At 52.3% G+C, this 18,216-nt stretch overlaps 1 non-coding gene across 1 annotated transcript; it reads left to right on the forward strand.

Annotated features, from left to right (window-relative positions):
- The first annotated feature begins 203 nt into the window (after positions 1-203).
- Positions 204-285, forward strand: TRNAS-ACU (transfer RNA serine (anticodon ACU)). Its single transcript has one exon. It is a non-coding gene; the product is annotated as a tRNA-Ser (tRNA).
- The last annotated feature ends 17,931 nt before the right edge of the window (positions 286-18,216 follow it).

An 18,216-nucleotide genomic window follows, 5' to 3' on the forward strand; every position in this document is an offset into this window, starting at 1 on the left:
GGCCCCACCATGCTGCATAGTTAGGCAGAGTAGGTGTGTCTGTGCAAACATGGTCTGTTCCTGAAGTCTTTTCCCAGCTCCTCACTAGATGTGAGGGGAGAGCTCATTCAGACCCTGCTTACGCTTAGTATTGGGAAACTCCTTAGTGTCCCTATCTCTGTTGGCCTTAGATTTCTACTGTTGTCCCTTTATCTTGCAGGTCAGATGAGATGGCCGAGTGGTTAAGGTGATAAACTACTAATCTATTGTGCTTTGCACACATGGGTTCGAATCCCATTCTCATTGGATGCATTTGGTCTTGATTCCTCTTTTATAGACAACCATCTCCCGCCTTGGTACTATAACAGACCCAACAATGTTGCTTCTTACAAACAAAAACCTTCTCAGAAACTTGGACACCCCCCCTTGCTTTAAATAAAATGTCTAAATCCCAAATTTCTAAAAAATGTCTCTAGTTCTGTATTTTGTAGTTTTTATCTCAAAAGGTAATGTTACCGCAAGCTGAATAAGGCAACGCTTCAAAGGAAAACGTTAGAAATGGTAGGGGAGAAATAGGAAAGGAAAAAGCCCCTTTTCTCAGGAGATACAAACTCAGCTTCCTCCTGTCCCTATCACCAGTGGATTTAGCCTCCCTCCTCATGTGCTGTAAATAAAATAAAGAGGAGATAAGGTGGTCTGGCACAAACAAAGTAAGTGTAGTCAGGGTAAAGGTACAGAAAACTGGGGGAACAGGGGAAAATGCAAACATAATGAATACAATGAAACAGTGACTGGCTTTGGGAGCTTAAAGCTCAGGCCTATAAACCATCCCTTGGAAACTGGAAAACACTAAACGATGTCCCAGCACAGAAACTTTTTCCCACTGTTCAGGTGCAGTGGATCCTACGTGCCGGCACGATGCCCAGGACCTTCCACTCTCCGGCTGATTTAGAGCCATTGAGGAGCAGCACTGGGGAATCCGGATGGCAGTTGTTTTTCGTGGCTGACAGGGAGGCCCTCTGGGATGCTGGACACCAGGAATGCAGGACGGCAGGTGACAGGCCTCCTGTTACTCAGTCTCACTGCGGGACCGAGGGGGTTCTTCACTGTCCAGGTCGGGAGCACTGTGAAGACTCGACCATGTATGAGTGACAGAGAGATTCCCTCCTTCTCCTTCACTGCAGAACTGTTACCTTTTGTCTGAGCCAGGCAGTTTCTCTCTCACATTCTATCCATCCACTTCTCAAAGTGTCATGTGATGAAGTATTCTCCAGTGTCTGTGCTTGGAGATGATGTTTTGACTTCTTTAATCCTATATCAGAGTTGCTATGAGTGGAGACAAAAGTGTCAAAGAACTGGGAGGGGAATTCAAATGGATCCCAAACACAGTGTGATCATTGGGAGTTCAAATCCCAGGTTCCATCTATTGGTAAAGCCACTTCTGGCAAGGTGGCTGTTCTGTCCCCCATTATGGCACAAGTTTGGAATACGGGCAGCACAGAGCCGATATTCGTAACATCAACTTCAAAAATGCAACACATCTAGAGATAGCCAAATTATAATCAGTCAATCAGAAGCTCTCCTTAGACCCCTTACGTACATGAAAACCTTTCTACAATATTTGCTGCAAATATAGAACAGTGATCGCAACGGTGATCTATACAGGTACAGATTATGTCAATAATGTCACAGGAGGTGACACGGCATCAGTGAGACTGATACTGGAATACTGCCTCCAGTTTTGGTGTAATCATTTGAAAAATATGTGAAATTGGAGCTGGGTCAGCAAAGAGGCACCAGATGTTCTGAGGGCTGGAGAAAAATGCCTTCCAGTGAGGTCTAATGGTCTCTTCTGGCCATAAAGTCGACTAATTTGTGAAAAACTGAGTGTAGCATTAGGAGCAGCATCTGGTGTTTTCCTGTCTAGCCATCTTGCTGCCTAGAACGAATGTTCTTTGAGTGAGGTGATCCACAGGGAGTAGCTCAAACCTCCAAAGGGCCTGGCCAGGGGCAGGACATTGGCACAGCAAGGGAGGGGTGTGGCAGTGACATCACAAAGGCCTTTTGCAGGACCTCAGACTATTGGTCAAAAGAGATGGGGAGGTGGTGACCTCACAGAGAGATGCTGACATCAGCCAGGCAGGACAGGGGTGAGGGGCCAGGGAAATCTCGGAAACCCCTGTGGCTTTGCTTCAGCAAGTCTCCTTCTCCAGGTCTCTCTCTGAGAACTGAAAGAGTATTCAGGTTCATGGACATGAGCGCCAGGAGAAACCTCTTTTGAGTTTTCTCCTTCCCTTTTAGTGATTTTACTAGAAAACAGCCATCCCTGTTTAGAAGGTAAGAGACTCCTGGAGGTTTGAAACCTGTTCATTCTGATCCATCTGGTGACAGTTGAATTCTAGGCATGGAAAACACGAGCTTAAAGAGGTAGAATTTTATTTTGTACCTGGGATTTTGTCCCTTAGAATCACTGGGGACATTGAGGTTTGTCCTTTCTGTTTCACCTTTTCCTCCATCCATCCCTCCCTCCTTTCTCTTTGTCTCTTGCTTCTTTTCTCCTTTCTCTTGTTCCCCTTCCAACATCAGGAAGTGAGTGTGTGTGTGTGTGTGTGGGTGTGTATTGCGGAGGAGTGCTCTGCAGCTCCCACTGTGGGAGGTCCACCCAAAAATGTAAGTCTGATATAGCGCTCGGGCAGTGATCCCCACCGGTGACCTGGGCCATCCTTTGGGCTCTCTGGTGAGAACCTTCAGCCTCAGTCTGTACCCTGATTGGCTGAGCAGGAGGTTATTGACAGGGAGGAGATTCATGTCCTTGTTCGTCTCTTTTAATACCAAGGAAATAAGTCAGAACCAGTTCTATGTTTGGTGAATTTTGCTGCTTCTCTGCATTAATTGTCTCTGAGCAGTTCTTGATTCTCTCTAACATTGCAGTTCTCCTCAAATACTTGCTGAATAATTACTGTCATTGTTGTTGGTCTGGAGCTCTTCTAAGAGCACTTCACTCAAGTCATTCAATGGATGAAATTCAAGATCCAATTATTAGTCTGAAAATCAGGGCTCTTGGGTCCTATTCCCAACTCTACCACTGACTGGCTGGGTGATCTAAGACAAGTCGATTCTCCTTTCTCAGCCTTAGCTTCTCCATCTTTCAAGTAGGGATAATAATGATCTACTCCTACCTACCTCACAGTGGGTGGAGAATGGGGATCTATTGGAGAGTGTCACTAGGAGTAGGGCATAATATGAGGTGTCCTATCAAGTTTACTCAGAGCAGATTAGGATATAATAGAATAGCTGAAACAGTCTATTTTATTTGTATTTTTTTATTTTGAAATTGTTAAGAGCAGCAACGACTTAGCTCAGACTGAAGAATCTTATCTAATTTTCAAGATCTAAGTGTCTCCTCTTTGTGTGCGAGGAGACAATTTAACACACTGTGACAAACAGGAGATGCTTTTGTTTTGCAATAAAATCTTTTTCCAAAGAACTTTCATCCCACTTGTTATGATTTCGAGAAACAAACTGGTTTAATCTGAATGGGATTTTCGAACAGAAACGGTTTCAATGAAATTTCCCCACCATCTCGATTCCTGAGCTCTATCCCTGCCTCTGGGGGGTTTGTTGTCTGTTAGAACAGGAGTCAGGACTGGTGGCTTCTCCTTCTGGTTCTGCCACCGCCTTGCTGTATAGGCCCTTGGGTAGGTCACTTCCCTTCTCTGGACCTCAGGCTCCTCCCCATCTGTCCAATGGGAACAGGAAGAATTCTCGAACTCTGGGCAGTTGTGATCCTGAGTGAGAGAAGGGGTGTTAAAGCCCTCTGTGAAGGAGAAAGGGGAGTGCCAAGGTGTTTTAGCACCAAGGAATTCTAAAGTTTGCTAAAATGTCTAGTCTGTGGAAACAGGAAATGGTGGAGGCCAAATTTTTTAACCACTGCCTTTTTTAATGCCCATTCAGGGATATGAGTCCCTGTCTTTTAGGTACCTGGGTTCTTTGCCAGCAGGAAAGATGAAGCTCCTGCCTCCGTTTTTGTGGCCTTAAGAAACCAGGTGTTGTGCCTCGGTTCTCGTCTGAGATCCCTGAAAAAGAACATCTTCCCATCCATGAACAATACAGGACCTATCTTTCAAAGGGGAACAAAGAGACCCCTGGGACTTACAGACTAGCTAGCCTCACTGCCATAGCTGGAGAGATCCTGCAATACATTCTGAAACACTCAGTTTGTCAACAGCACCTACAGGATAATTTGGTTCTTAGGACAAGTGAACATGGATTTGTCAAGAACAAATCATTCCAAACCAATCCTCTTTCCTTCTTTGGCAGGGTGCCGGGCCTGGTGGAGGTGGGTAAATGGTAGATGGGATCTAGCTTGGTGTTACCAAGGCTTTTCACACAGTCCTGTAGGACATTCTCACAAATGAACGAGGGAAATGCAGTCCAACTGAAATCAGTGTAATGTGGGTGCAGAGCTGGTTGAAAGCCCAGACTCCAGTAGCCCTTCTCCAGGTCTGGCTGTCCAACGGACAGGGTGTACCTAGTGGGTCCGACAGAGATCAGTCCGCAGTCCGGTACTATTCAATATTTTCATGAATGATTTGGAAAATGCAGTGGAAAGCATGCTTCCAATATTTACAACTGACATCAAGCACTTGGGAGCACAGGATTAGAATTCAAAATGCCCTTAACAAATTGGAGACTTGATGTTCTTGAGACAAACTCCATGGTTGAGCCCCTCTCTCTACACTGGGCTGAAGTGAAACCCCAGAGCCAAACACTCCTCCCGGGCAGTGAGCTCCGACCTTGAATGGTCAGATGCTGCTTAGCACTTTCAGAGCAGCTTTTGCTGGGGGATTCTCCCAGCACTTTCCAATAGCGGGAAAGTATGAAATCCCCATCTGACTGCTGGGGACATAGCCCTAGAGGGGGGAGCAACTTGGCCAAAGTCTCACTGAAAAAGGAAAACAACCAGCAGTGGAACCAATAGGAAATGCAGTAATGGAACTCAGGAGTCCTGGGGGCGTGCTAGGGTGCCCAGATGTCTCAATTTTATAGGGACAGTCCAAATTTTGGGGTCTTTTTCTTATCTAGGATCCTATTACCCCCCACCCCCGTCCCGATTTTTCACACTTGCTGTCTGGTCACCCTAGGGTGTGCACATGTGTGGGTCCCAGCTGCTCCCTGCCCCCCTCATTGAAGCAGATGTGCAGGGTTACTGCCCTGGGAACTGCAGGGCCTCAGTGGACATGGGGTTGGCTAGAGGAGGGTCTGGCTGCAGGCAGGGCAAGGGGTGCGGGGCTGGCTGGCTTCAGGCAGGGGGGTGCATCAGGGGTTGGATGGAGACAAGGCAGGGGGTGCAGGGTTGGCTGCAGACAGGGGGTGCAGGGCTGGTGCAGACTGGGGGTGTGTGGGGGCTGGTTGGCTTTGGGCAGGGCCACAGAAGGGTGTGGCAGGAGTTGGCTGGAGACAGGGCAGGGGGTGTGTCAGGGGCTGGCTGTGGGGCTGGCAGCAGGCAGGGCAGGGAGGATGCGCCTGGTGCGGGCACGGCAGAAGGTGTAGGGCTGTCTGGAGACAGAGGCTGGCTGCGGGCAGGGCAGGGCAGTGGCTACAGGGCTGGCTGCAGGCAGGGCATGGGGCAGGGCCAGTGCGAGGATGTTTCATGCCCTAGGCGAAACTTCGACCTTGCGCCTCTCCCCCCCCCGATCCCCCGCCCTGAGGCACCCCATCCATGGCAGCTTCCCCCCTCCACGCTGAGGCGTCCCTCTGGTGGTAACTTCCCCGCTCTGCCCTGTGGCACCCCCCTTGCCCCAGCTCACCCCTGCTCTGAGCAAGAGCACTCTGAGCACACCGTGGCTGCTTCACTTCTCCTGCCTCTCAGGCTTGCGGCGCCTAAGCCTGCCAGGCAGTCGAGCACCCTCCTCTGAGCCACAGCAGCAATGACAGTTGACAATAGAGGCACCTTAACCCCTGAATTCCTTCAATGTGTCCCCCTCCGGGGTCCAGCTCCGATCACCAGATACTCAGGGTATGTCTATACCACCTACCGAATCAGTGGGCAGCGATCGATCCAGCGGGGGTTGATATATTGCATCTAGTGTAGATGCAACACATCGAGTGCTCTCCCCTCGACTGCTGTACTCCAGCTCGGTGAGAGACGCAGGTAGAGTCTACGGGGAGTTGCAGCAGTCGACTCACCATGACTGTGACATTATAAGTATAATCTAATATCTCATTGAAAGGTGACAGGGCCAGAAAGAGTTAATTAACTCACTTCACCGACTGACCTGACCCGTGGGTGAACCTTAAGGACTGGTTAGCAAGGTATGAAAATGAACAGAGCTTTGAAATGCAAGACTGCAGTGTTAGAGGTAGAAGAGGAGATGTTTGCTCAGGTCTTGTGATGTAAGCAAAGAAGTCTTGTCTGTTGCTATAGTTTTAATTCAAAGATCAAAAAAGGAATATTAACATTTATGATGATACTTGAGTGAAATAGTATTAGTGTCTATGTGTCTCTTTGAAGGTTGTGGTAACCTGTATTTGAACTGTTTGATGAATAAATTACCCTATACTAATTGCCAGGATGTTTGGAAGGAGAGTTAAGCCTATTGTTTTCTCAGGCCGAAAGGCTGCTGGAAATGTATAAGAACCAGGGACATGATCCTTCTTCATCTCAGATCTGCTTTGGGTTTCAAGAGGGGGAAACCTTAAGCCACAAGGATTGAGATCCCCAGTCATTGACTAGAGCCACCCTGAATATGGAAATTGGACTATAACCTAAGGACTTTTGGCAACTAAAAGATCATCTCTACTATGAATCTGAACCTCAAGAATTGAATTCAAGTCTATATGTCTATTAATCTTTTAACTAACACTCTATCTCTTTTCTTTTCTAATACATTTTAGCTTAGTTAATAAGAATTGGCTATCGCAGGTATTTTGGGTAAGATCTAAGTTATAGTTGAACCTGGGTGTGTGGCTGATCCTTTGGGATCGGAAGAATCTTTTCTTTCATATGATGAAGTAAGATTTTCAGGAATCATCATCATATCTGACAGGTGTGTCTGGACGGAGGCCTGAGGCTGGGTACTTTAAGGGAACTGCATGGTTTAAACTTCTAAGTAACCAGCGAGGTACTACAGAAGCTGTTTTGTGCTGGCTTGGTAAATCTAAGTATTGAAATAACCACCAGCGTTTGGGATTTGTCTGCCCTGTTTTGTTTGCAGTTCACCCTGATCGAGTGACCTCAGCTGGCTCCGACGGGCAGCACCGTCACACCTACAGCCAGGCTGTAGGGGTTCAGAGGATCTTAGGGGCTTGGGGTGCACAGATAGCTACGTCCAGGCCATAGGGGGTTCCTGAGGGGCATAGAGAGTTTTAAGGGGGACACAGATACCAATCTCCAGGCTCTAGGGATCCCAGGGGGGCTTAGGGGGTTCGTGGGGGGCACATATTCCAACATCCAGGCTGTAGCGGTACCAGGGGAGCTTACAGGGTTAGTGGAGGGCATAGACACCTATGTGCAGGCTGGCGGCATCCTGGGAGTCTTAGGGGATTTTGGGGGACCCAAGATACCTATGTCCAGGCTGTAGGGGTACCAGAGGGTCTTAGGGGTTCGGGTGGGCACAAATACGTATGTCCAGGCTATATCAGTCCCAGGAGGGGTGAGAGGTTTCGTGAGGGGCATAGCTATCTATGTCCAGATTGTAGATATTTCAGGGAGGTTAGGCGGGTTGTGGGGGTACAAATACCTACGTTCAGGCTGTAGGGGTTGCTAGGGGGTTAGGGGGTTTCTGAGGGGCACATATACCTTCGTGCACACTGGAGTGTCCCGGGGTGCTTATGGAGTCTCTATGGGGCACAGATACCAATGTCCTGGCTGTATAGGTCCATGGGGGGCTTAGGGGGCTTGTGGGGGGCACAGATACCTAAGTCAGGATGGAGGGGTCTCCAAGGGGTTAGGTGTTTGGTGGGGGGCACAGATACCTACGTCCAGGCTGCAGGGGTCCCGGAGGGGCTTAGGGTCTGTCACGGACTGTGGGGGAGTCCGGTCCTGCACCCCTCTTCCTGGGACTCACAGTGACTCTGAGCCAGCCAGTAAAACAGAAAGTTTAATGGACAACAGGAGCGAAGGATACAGCAGAGCTTGGAGGCACAAGCAGAACCCCGCAATAAAGTCCTTCTGGGAGTTCAGGAAACTTAGTTCCCAGTTTGGGATTCCCTGAATTCCAACCACCCAGACCAAAACGAAAACTGAACTAACCCAACTCTCTCCAGCCAGCCGCTTCCTGTGTCCAGCTTCCCAGGCAAAGGTGCTGCCCCCCTCGTGCCTAGCTCAGGTTACAGGCTGAGCATGTGTCCAGTCCTAAAGTCACCCCTTGCTCTCCCATCCCCCACACAGACAGTCCCTACTCCATCACAATAATGCACAGAGCATTTCCCGCATGGAGCAACAGTGAAACCGTGTGGCAATGCAGGGTAATGCATAGAGCATTTCCCGCATGGAGCAACAGTGACGCCTTTGGACCAAGCAGAGTAATGCACAGAGCATTTTCTGCATTGAGCAACAGTGACACCGTGTGGCCACACAGAGTATTGCACAGAGCATTTTCCGCATAGGCAAGAGTGACACCGTGTTTCCACGCAGGGTAATGCACAGCGCATCACGTCTATGTAGAGGCTGTAGAGATCCCTGGGGGGCTTAGGGGTAGTGGGGGGGCACAGACAGCTACGCCTAGGCTGGAGGCGTTCCGGTGGGGATTAGGGGCTTCATGAGGGACACAAATATCTACGTCTGGGCTGGAGAGGTCCCTGAATGGCTTAGGGGGTTGTGGTGAACACAGATACATACATCCAGGCTGCAATGGTCCCTGGGGATTTAGGGATTTGGTGAGGGGCACAGAAACCTACCGATGGTCTGGAGGGGTCCCTGGAGGACTTAAGGGGTTGTAGTTGCGCAGATACCAACGTCCCAGTTGGAGGGGGACCTGGGGAGCTTAGGGGGTTTGTGTGGCATACACACACCTACAACCAGGCTGGTGGGGGCCCTATGGGTCTTAAGTCGTTTGTGGTGGGCAGAGATAACTATGTCCAGTCTGGAGAGGTCCTGGGGAGGCCTTAGGAGGTTCCTGGAGGTCACAAATATCTACATCCAGGCTGGAGGGGTACTGGGGGTATTAGTGAGTTGTGGGCGGGGCACAGATACCTATTTCAAGGCAGTAGGGGTCCCGGGGTTGCTTTGGGGCATTTGGGGGTACAGATACCTACGTCCGTGCTTTAGGGGTTGCTGGGAGGATCAGTGGGTTCTTGAGGGTGCACAGATACCTATGTCCAGGCTATAGGGATCTTGAGGAGGCTTAGAGTTTTGTGGGGGGCACAGATACCTTCATCCAGGCAAGAGGGGTCCTGGGGGCTTAGGGGGTTCGTGTTGGGCACAGATAACTGCGTCTAGGCTTGGGGGTGTTCCGGGGGTCTTAGAGGGGTTGTGAGGGCACAGATAACTGTGTTGAGGCTGGAGAGGTCCCATCGTGACCTAGCAGGGTTGTGGGGGGCACAGATACCTGTGTCTAGGCTGGAGGGGTTTGGGGGGTCTTAGGAGGGTTGTGGGGGCACAGATACCTATGTCCATGCTGGAGTGGTCCCGTCGTGGCTTAGGGGATTCGTGGGGTCAGAGATATCTACGTCTAAGCTGGAGGGTTCCCAGGGGGATTAGTGTGTTGGGGGGGGAACAGATACCTACGTCCCGATTGTAGGGGGCCCTGGGGAGCTTAGGTGGTTTGTGGGGGTCACAGATACAAACATCCATGCTGTAGGGGTCCCGAGGTTCTTTGTGGGGTTCTGGGGGTCACAGATGCCTACCTACAGGATGGAGGGCTCCTGTGGGTCTTAGGGGGTTTTTGGGGCATACAAATGCCTACATCTGGGCTTGTGGGTTCCCTGGAGGGTTTAGAGGTTTGTGGGGAGCATAGATATCTTCATCTGGGCAAGATGGGTCCCGGTGGGATTAGGGGGTTGTAGGGGGCACAGATACCTATGTAAGCAGAAGCAGGATGAACTCTATCCTGAGATCTGGTGGTGAATTATGACGAGTGTGGAAAAGAATTTCAGGGATTGATCGTGTTTGGATAGGCACACCCACACTGCCTCACACTGCACGGCAGCCTGGGATGGTTGCTTTGGCAGCTGTGGTATCCCCAGTTTATTTGTTGCTGGGGCGTGAGATGTGGAATGTCGTCAACCTGATTGTGTGGATGAGGAACTGTGAAACTGCTTTGAGACAGGGATTCTCACCATCAATTGAGTGGCACTCGCTAGACAAGGGAGTGGGCTCCTTGGGTGAGCCAGAAACACCAGTTGCCCCTTTTTCTCATTTAACAGGTGAATAATAGAGCTGATTTTTTATTCTTTTAAGAATTGAAGTTTTAGGTTCTTGAGCTGAAATCAGTGAAAAGTTGTGCTAGTTAGTGGGGGAGTCTGAAGCTGTACAGCAGAGCAGTTGGCAGAAAGGGGCTATTTGTGAGAGTGGTCCATGGAGTGAGGTGAGCCTAGCAGTTTTTGGGGAAAGTTGGAGCAGTTCAGAGGTTGTCTGGCAAAGCAGCTAGTGGACCGAGCTGAGCAGTTTGTGGGGAAGGCAGAAGCAGAGTCCCATGGAGAGGCAGAGCAGTCGGCAGTGGACCACGTAAGGTGCCTCCTTTTACTCAGGCTAGCAGTGGGGGAAACTCTGCAGATAGATTCTTGAACTCTGGGGCTGTGGGACTGTGGGTGATTTTGGGGTTGCTGGACTCTTGAAAAATCGGAGATATTGGACTTTGGAGCCTTGGGGTGATTTGGGGAGTGCTGGACTCATGAGCCCAGGGAAAAGGACACGGCCTAGTTGAGGTGTTTTCCCAATTTAATGCTATGTTGTTTATCTCACGTTATTAAACATTTTCTGCTACACCCAGACTCTGTGCTTGCAACAGGGGAAGTATTGCCTCTATGGGCACCTAGGGGTGCATATGTAAAATTTTCCCATGTCACTGGGTGGGGGCTCGAGCTGGTTTGCATTACGTTGTAGGGAAAGGACCCGTATGTATTGAACCCAGTCCTTGCTGCTATCAATTCAGCCTGGCAGAAAGGTCCACCTACATCCAGGCTGTAGGTGTCCCTGGGGGGCTTAGGGGGTCCGTGGGGGGAACAGATACCTAGGTCCAGGCTGTAGGGGTCCTTGGAGGGCTTAGGGTGTTTGTGGGGGGAACAGATATTTAGGTCCAGGCTGAAGGGGTCCCAGAGGGGCTAGGGAGTGTCACAGAGTTTAATGGAATCCGGCCCTGCACCCCTCTTCCTGGGACACACAGTGACTCAGCTAGCCAGTAAAATAGAAGGTTTTTTTGGCCAACAGGAACGAAGGATACAGCAGAGCTTTTGGGCACAACCAGGACCCCTCAATCGAGTCCTTCTGGGGGTTCAGGAAGCTTAGTTCACAGTTTGGGATTCCCTGAATTCCAACAATCCAGCTCCAAACCAAAACTGAACTAACTCCCTCCAGCCGGCCCCTTCCTGTGTCCAGCTTCCAAGACAAAGGTGCTGACCCCTTTCCCCCTGCCTAGCTTGAGTTACAGGCTTAGGTCCTGTCCCTCACCTAAAGTCATCCCCTGCTGTCCCATCCCCCACACAGACAGTCCCTACTCCATCACAGTAATGCCCAGAGCATTTCCCGCATGGAACAACAGTGACACTGTGTGGCCTCTCAGGGTAATGCACAGAGCATCAGACCTACTGTAGAGATCCCTGGGGGGGCTTAGGGGTCATGGGAGGTACAGATAGCTACGTCCAGGCTGGAGGCATTCCGGGGGGCTTAAGGGGGTTTGTAGGGTCACAGATATCTACAACCAGGATGGTCGGGATGCTGGGGGAGTTAGCCGGTGTGTGGGGGGCATACGTACTTGTGTCCAGGCTGTAGAGCTCCTGGTGGGGATTAGGGGCTTCGTGGAGGACACCAATACCTACGTCCAGGATGGAGGGGTCCCTGGACGGCTTAGGGGGTTGTGGTGAGTGCAGTGATCCCTGGGGGTTTAGAGACTTGGTGAGGGGCACAGATACCTACGTAAGGCCTGGAGGGGTCCCTAGGAGGGCTTAGTGGTATTGTAGGGGACACAGATACCTACGTCCAGGCTACAGGGATTCTGGGGGGGGGGCTTAGGGCATCAGGGGGGCACAGATACCTACATCCAGGCTGGAGGGATCCCGGGGGGCTTAGGGGGTGTGGGGGGGCACAGATATGTACATCCAGGCTGGAGAGGTTCCGGGGAGGATTAGGGGGTTTTGCAGACGGCAGAGCTACCTATCTCCAGGCTCTAGGGGTGTCTGGGGGGCTTAGGGTTTTTTTGGGAGGCACAGATATCTATGTCCAGGTTGGAGTGGTTCCTGGGGGGGGGTTAGGGGATTCCTGTGAGTACAGATATCTAGGTCCATGCAGTAGGGGTCCCCGGGTGGATTAGGGGTTTTCTGGGGGGCACAGATACATACGTCTAGGCTGTAGGGGTCCCTGGGAGGCTTAGGGGGTTTGTGGGGGGCAGAGATACCTATGTGCAGGCAATAGGACTTCCAGGGGGAATTAGTGTGTTGAGCGGGCACAGATACCTAGGTCCAGGCTGGAGGGTTCCCAGAGTGGGGCTTAGGAAGTTTGTGAGGGGCACAGATACCTGCTTCTAGGCTGGAGGGGTCTTGGGGGGCTTAGGGGATTTCTGGAGGTCACAGATACCTCCGTGCAGACTAGACGGGTCCCAGGGGGATTAGGAGGTTTATGGGGTGCACAGGTGACAATTTCCAGGCTGTACAGGTCCCTGGGGGGCTTAGGGGGTTGTGGGGGGCACAGATACCTATGTCAATACTGGAGGGGTCCCTGGAGGGCTTAGCGGTTCATGGGGGCACAGATACCTATGTCCAGCTGAGCTTTTCCCTGGGGGTAGCCTGCGGACAGCTGCGATCAGCTGTTTGCTGGGCAGGCTCTCCTCAATTGCTCCCCCCTCCCTGCTCCTGCGGGGGCTGAGTCCCCCCCCAAACAGCCTCAGGGGTCGGGGTGGGCGGGGGTGCAGAGCCAGCAGCAGCACAGCCTGCTCCGCTTTCCTGGGGCTGCCCCACACCTCTCGGGGTGATGGTTCTGCCATGGCGTCCGTGTGAATCACTGCTCCCCGCCCGCCAGGCTCGGCTCTGGCCACAGCAGCATCGGGTGCCCCAGGGAGCCCAGCTACGCTGGGACTGGGGGCAGTGGTAGGTTGGGGGGAGGGGAAGCTCCAGATACTGGCAGGGGGCGGGGGGGGGAGAATAGCCGAGCTGGAGTCGGGGAGAAGCCCAGGACTGAGCTGGAGCCACGCTGGGGAGGGGCCGGGGGGGAGGAGAAGCCCCGGGCCCCTGCAGGAGCTGCAGTGGGCGGAGGAACGGGGAGAAGCGCCAAGCTAGGGCAGGGGAGGAGAAGCCATACAGGGATGGTAGGCGGGAGAAGCCCAGACCCCAGCAGGAGCTGCACTGAAGGGGGGGATGAAGGGGGAGAGGAGCCACCCTGGGGCAGGGAGGAGAAGCCCGGGACCCTGGCAGAAGATGTGGGGCTGAAGTTCCCATCTCGGGAGCTTTTTAACATGTCTGTGCATTTCATCATTTTATTTCTGTCTTATGCTTAAATTCAGTTTTTTGAGTAACGTGTTCTAAAATGCCTCACCTCTCCTGGCTGCAGTAATTATCATTATTACTGTTATTACCGTATTGTATCGCTTCTCCTCCCCCTAACCTCCCTCCCCGATCCCTGAGGCTGTTTGGGGGGGAATCACTCAGCCCCCGCAGGAGCAGTGAGAGGAGAGCAGTTGAGCGGAGCCTGCCCAGCAAATAGCTGATCGTAGGTATCTGAGCTCCCCACGAACCCCCTAGTCCCCCACGGGACCCCGACAGCCTGGATGTAGGTTTATGTACAACCACAGCCCCTCTATGCACCCCAGGAACATCTACAGCCAGGACGTTGGTATCTGTGCGCCCCATAAACCCCTAATCCCCATGGGAACCCTTACAACCTCGATGTAGGTATCTGTGCCCCCCACGAACCCGGAAAGCCCCCCAGGGACCTTTACAGCCAGGAAGTTGGTATCTGTGCCCCCCATAAATCTTCTAAGCCTTCAAGGACCCCTTCAGTCTGCACGTAGGTATCTGTGACCCCCAGAAGCCCCCTAACGCCCCAGGAACCCCTACAGCCTTGACGTAGGTATCTGTGACTCCAACGAACCTCCTAAACCACCCAGGACCCCTCCAGCTAGGACGTAGGTATCTGTTCCCCCCTCAACCCCTAATCTCCTGAGGACCCCTAGACCCTGGATGTAGATATCTGTGTCTGCTCTGATCCCCTAAGCATCCCCATTACCCCTTTAGCCTGGACGTAGATATCTATGCTCCCACAACCCCCCTAAATGCCCTAGCGACCCCTTCAGCCTCGATGTACCTATCTGTGACCCCCACGAACCCCCTAAGCCCCTAGGGATCCCTACAGCCTGTACACAGATGTCTGAGCACCCCACGAACCCCCTAAGCTCCTCGGGACACATCGAGTCTGGATGTATCTGAGCCCCCAGTGAACCGCCTAATCTCCCCGGGACACCGACAGCCTGGACCTAGATATCTGTGCTCCCCAAAAACCCCCTATACCCCCCAGGACCCCTCCAGTCTAGATGTAGGTCTCTGTACCCCCACGGCCCCCCTGGGACTCCTACAGCCTGGAGGTTCGTATCTGTGCCCCCCACGAAACCCCAACCCCCCCCGGGACCACTCCAGCCTGGACATAAGTTTCTGTGCACCCCACGAACCCATAAGCACCTGTAGGGACGCCTACAGCATGGACTTAGGTATCTGGGGCCCAAGAAAACCCTCGAAGCCCACCAGGGACCCCTACAGCCTAGAAATAAGTATCTGTGCCCCCCAGAACCCCATAAGACCCCCCATACCTCTCCAGCCTGAACTTAGGTATCTGAGTCCCCCACAACCCCTAAGTGCTGAGGAACCCCTCCAGCCTGGAGGTAGGTATCTGTGCCCACCAGAAACCTCCTTAGCCCCCCAGGCACCACTCCAGCATGGATGCAGGTATCTGTGCCCCTCACAAACTGCCTAAGCCCCCCGCCCGAAAACCATCCAGCCTGGACCTAGGTATCTGTGCACCCCCAACACACTAATTCCCCTGGAAGCCCTATTGCCAGCATGTAGGTATCTCTGTTCCCCACAAACCCCAAGCCTCCCAGGGATCCCTACAGCCTAGATGTACGTATTTGTGCCCCCCAGAAAAACTCCTAATCCACCTGGTGACCCCTACAACATGGACCTAAGTATCTGTGCCCCCCAAGAACCTCCTGAACCTCACAGGAGCCACTTCAACCTGGACATAGATGTCTGTGCTTCCCAAAAAAAACCCTAAGCCCCCCTAGGGACCCCTAGAGCTTCGAGATAGGTATCTCTGCCATCCGCAAAACCCTCTAATCCTCCCTGGAACCTCTCCAGGATGGACGTACATAGCTGTGCCCTCCACAGACCCCCTAAGCCCCTAGGGACCCCTCCAGCCTGGATGTAGGTATCTGTGCCCCCCTGATGCCCTAAGCCCCCCCCCAGAATCCCTATAGCCTGGATGTAGATATCTGTGTCCCCTACAGTACCACAAACACCCACAGAAACCCCTCCAGGACATCCATAGGTACCTGTGCCCCTCACCAAGTCCCTAAACCCCCAGGGTCCACTGTGCTCACCACAACCCCCTAAGCCATTCATGGACCCCTCCAGTCCAGACGTAGGTATTCGTGTCCTCCAAGAAGCCCCTAATCCCCACCAGGACCTCTACAGCCTGGACGCAAGTACCTATGCCCCCCACAACCCCCCTAACTCCCCCAGGGTCCTGACAGTCCTACATGTAGGTATCTGTGACCCTATGAACCCCTTAAGCCCCCCCGGAATGCCTCCAGTCTGGACGTAGCTATCTGTAACTCCCATGACCCCTAAGCCCCCCAGGAATCTCTACAGCCTCTAAGTAGGTGTGATGTTCTGTGCATTACCCTGTGTGGCCACACGGTGACACTGTTGCTCCATGTGGGAAATGCTCTGGGCGTTACTGTGATGGAGCAGGGACTATCTGTGTGGGGGATGGGACAGCAGGGGGTGACTTTAGGTGAGGGACAGGACCTAAGCCTATAACTCGAGCTAGGCAGGGGGGAAGGGGTCAGCACCTTTGCCCGGGAAGCTGGACACAGGAAGGGGCCGGCTGGATGGAGTTAGTTCAGTTTTGGTTTGGAGCTGGGTAGTTGGAATTCAGGGAATCCCAAACTGGGAACTAAGCTTCCTGAACCCCTGGAAGTACTCGATTGAGGAGTCCTGGTTGTGCCCAAAAGCTCTGCTGTATCCTTCGCTCCTGTTGGCCAAAAAAACCTTCTGTTTTACTGGTTGGCTGAGTCACTGTGTGTCCCAGGAAGAGGGGTGCCAGGCCGGATGTCACCACACTCCGTTACACCCCCTAAGCCACTCCGGGACCCCTGCAGCCTGGATGTAGGTATCTGTGCCCCCACCAAACCCCTAAGCCCCCCAGGGACCCCCACAGCATGGACCTATGTATCTGTGCCCCCACGAGCCCCCTAAGCCCCCCAGGGACCCCTCCAGCCTGGACGTAAGTGGAACCCTTCTGCCAGGCTAAACTGATAGCAGCAAGGACTAGGTTCAATACATAGGGGTCCCTTCCCTACAACGTAATGAAAACCAGCTTCAGCCCCCAACCAGTGACATGGGAAAATTTTACATACGCACCCCTAGGTGCCTCAAAGAGGCAATACTTTCCCTCTCGCAAGCACAGAGTCTGGGTGTAGCAGGAAATGTTTAATAACATAAGATAAACAACATAGCATTAAATTGGGAAAACACCTCAACTAGGCCATGTCCTTTTCCCTGGGCTCTTGAGTCTATCAATCCCCAAATCACCCCAAGACTCCAAAGTCCAATACCTCAAATGTTTCAAGAGTCCAGCAACCCCAAAATCACCCACAGTCCCGCAGCACTAGAGTTCAAGTGTCTATCTGCAGGGATTTTCCCCCTGCCAGCCTGGGTAGAAAGGGGCACCTTACATGATGCACTACCGACTGCACTGCCTATCCATGGGATTCTGCTTCCTTCTTCCTCACGAACTGCTGAGCTCAGTTCACCAGCTGCTCTGCTCTATCATCCAACCTGTGATCTGTTCCAACTGTCCCCAAAAACTGCTCAGCTCAGCTCACCTCACTCCACGGCCACTCCAACTCTCCAACAAACTACTTTTCTCCATCAGCTGTTCTGCTCTACAATATAGTTTCAGACTCCCCCACTAACTAGCACAGCTATTTAGCAATTTAGCTCAGGAAAACTACAACTTCAATTCTTAAAAGTATCAAAAATCAACTCTGCTATTCAATTGCTAAAAAAGAAGAATGTGCAAATGGTGTTTCTGGTTCACTGAAGGAGCTCACTCCCTTGTCTAGCGAGTGCCATTCAATTGATGGTGAGAATCCCTGTCTCAAAGCAGTTTCACAGTTCCTCATCCACACAATCAGGGTGACAACACTCCACATCTCACACCTCAACAACAAATAAACTGGGGATACCACAGCTGCCAAAGCAACCATCCCAGGCTGCCGTGGCTGTGTCAGGCGGGGTGGGTGTGCCTATGCAAACACCATCGGTCCCTGAAATTCGTTTCCACACTTGCCATAATTCACCACCAGATGTCAGGGTAGAGTTCATCCTGCTTCTGCTTACATAGGTATCTGTGCCCCCGCGCCAACCCCCGGATCCCACCGGGGCCCATCTAGCCTGGAAAAAGGTATCTGTGCTCCCTGCAAACCTCTAAGCCCCCCAGGGAACCCACAAGCCCAGATGTAGGCACCTGTATGCCACACACACCCCCTAAGACCCACAGGACCCCTCCAGCCTATAGGTAGGTATCTGTGACCGCCAGAACCCCACAAAGACCCTTGGGACTCCTACAGCATGGATGTTTGTATCTGAGACCCCCACAAACCTCCTAAGATACCAAGGGCACCCTACAATTGGGACGTAGGTATCTGTTCCTCCCTCAACACACCTAATCCCCCCAGGATCCCTCCAGCCTAGACGTAGGCATCTCTGACCCCACGAATCCCCTAAGCCACAACGGGACCCTTCCAGCGTGGACATAGGTATCTGCCCACACAACCCTCCTAAGACCCTCAAAACCCCTCCAGCCTA

This window comes from Gopherus flavomarginatus, chromosome 8 (genome assembly GCF_025201925.1).
Source record: "Gopherus flavomarginatus isolate rGopFla2 chromosome 8, rGopFla2.mat.asm, whole genome shotgun sequence".
NCBI classification, from domain to species: Eukaryota; Metazoa; Chordata; order Testudines; family Testudinidae; genus Gopherus; species Gopherus flavomarginatus.